The sequence below is a fragment of the Giraffa tippelskirchi genome, chromosome 6 (assembly GCF_054371585.1).
Source record: "Giraffa tippelskirchi isolate mGirTip1 chromosome 6, T2T-mGirTip1v1.2.pri, whole genome shotgun sequence".
NCBI classification, from domain to species: Eukaryota; Metazoa; Chordata; class Mammalia; order Artiodactyla; family Giraffidae; genus Giraffa; species Giraffa tippelskirchi.
In genome coordinates, this window is record NC_137280.1 from 49888807 (window position 1) to 49890793 (window position 1987).

Sequence of the window (1987 nt, forward strand, 5' to 3'; positions counted from 1 at the left end):
TCCTTGCTGTTTGGTGAGGTCCTTATGACTACGTTCTGGGTGGAGGAAAGTAGGCAGAAGTCCCAGGCACTGTTTCCAGGCCTTGCTCCTAACAATCCCCCCACCATGCCCCTGTGACATCACTTTTTCTTTCTTTCTTTCTCCATTTGACTAGATGGAGACAAAAGGCTCCCAGGCTTTAGGTAACGGGAAAGCCAGAGCACCCAATGAGCCTGGGGCCTGAATTCTGCTTTCAGAGAGCAACTCAGGAAAACCTAAGATTTGTAGCCTCTAACTTATTGACTAAACACCGCCAACAACAAAATAGGGGGACGTTTATTTCTCTTCTTGGACTGATCTCTGCTGTCAGGTTACTGTAACATCCAGATACATATGTGCTTCCAGGTAAGAAGGCATGAAAGTGGACTCAACTTCACTGTAGAGCTTTCCCCAGCTTAATTTATTTGTTAACAGGAAAGTAGAATTTATTGGTGGGCATGAGTAAGGAGGGGCCAGTGCCAAGCCTCTCATGAGTTCAGGGCCCGGCATCAGTCCAGAGGGCCAGGATTAGGGATTGACTCCACAGTCATCTGGGATGAGCTACTTTTCTGCCACCATGTTTTCAAATTCATCTGCATTCAGCTCCACTTCTTGGAGATTTAGATCTTCTGGTACCCGAGAAACTTGAACTTGGCCCTGCGAAGGGCCTCAATCACATGCTCCTTGCCCTGCAGCTTGGTGTGGATGGACATTATGACTTGGCCAGTGTGGACCCTGGCCACTGTGCCCTGGGGTTTTCCAAAGGCACATACTTGTCTGGAGCATAGATTGGGGACAGCATGCCAGTCAGGAATGTCCCCTGGAAGGGGTTGTCTCCAAGGTCTCTTAGGGAAACCTGTACAGGCAACAGGCTGCCTACACTACCAGGGAGGCTGCTCTTTGCAGCCATGCCTCAACTTTATTTTTATTTTTTTTTAAATAAATTTATTTATTTTAGTTGGGGGCTAATTACTTTACAATATTGTAGTAGTTTTTGCCATACATTGACATGAATCAGCCATGGGTTTACATGTGTTCCCCTCCCTGGACCCCCCTCCCACCTCCCTCCCCATCCCATCCCTCTGGGTCATCCCATCGCCCCAGTCCTGAGCACTTGTCTCATGCATCGAACATGGAATGGTGTTCTGTTTCACATATGATAATATACATGTTTCAATGTTATTCTCCCAGAACGTCCCACCCTCCCCTTCTCCCTCAGAGTCCATAAGACTGTTCTATGCATCTGTGTCTCTTATTCTGTCTTGCATATAGGGTTATCGTTACCATCTTTCAAATTCCATATATATGCATTAGTATACTGTATTGGTGTTTTTCTTTCTGGCTTACTTCACTCTGTATTGTGGGCTCCAGTTTCATCCATCTCAATAGAACCGATTCAAATGTATTTTTTTTAATGGCTGAGTAATATTCCATTGTGTATATGTACCACAGCTTCCTTATCCATTCGTCTGCTGATGGACATCTAGGTTGCTTCCATGTCCTGGCTATTGTAAACAGTGCTGCGATGAACATTGGGGTACACGCGTCTCTTTCAATTCTGGTTTCCTCGGTGTGTATGCCCAGCAGTGGGATCATGCCTCAACTTTAAATAAAAAATTTTACCCTGAGTTAGAAGAAGGGCTCAGTTAATTCTGCATGACACTTGAGTGCAAGTCACTCAGTCGTGTCCAGCTCTTTGCGACCTCATGGACTATAGAGTCCATGGGGTTCTCCAGGCCAGAATGCTGGAGTGGGTAGCATTTCCCTTCTCCAGGGAATCTTCTCAATCCATGGATCAAACCCAGGTCTTCTGCATTGCAGGTGAATTCTTTACCAACTGAGCTATCAAGGAAGCCCCAAAACTTGAAATAAAAACCAAAATAGAAGTCTACTCTGCAAACTAGAAGGTACTTCTAAGAGTAGTAAACTCTATGTCAGTGGCCCCCACCCTCAGACGATGAGGGTTAGA

At 45.7% G+C, this 1987-nt stretch overlaps 1 non-coding gene across 1 annotated transcript; it reads right to left on the reverse strand.

Annotated features, from left to right (window-relative positions):
• Nucleotides 1-846: 846 nt before the first annotated feature.
• Nucleotides 847-985, reverse strand: LOC145511816 (small nucleolar RNA SNORA70). Its single transcript, XR_014058191.1, has one exon. It is a non-coding gene; the product is annotated as a small nucleolar RNA SNORA70 (small nucleolar RNA).
• Between the last annotated feature and the right edge of the window lie 1002 nt (nucleotides 986-1987).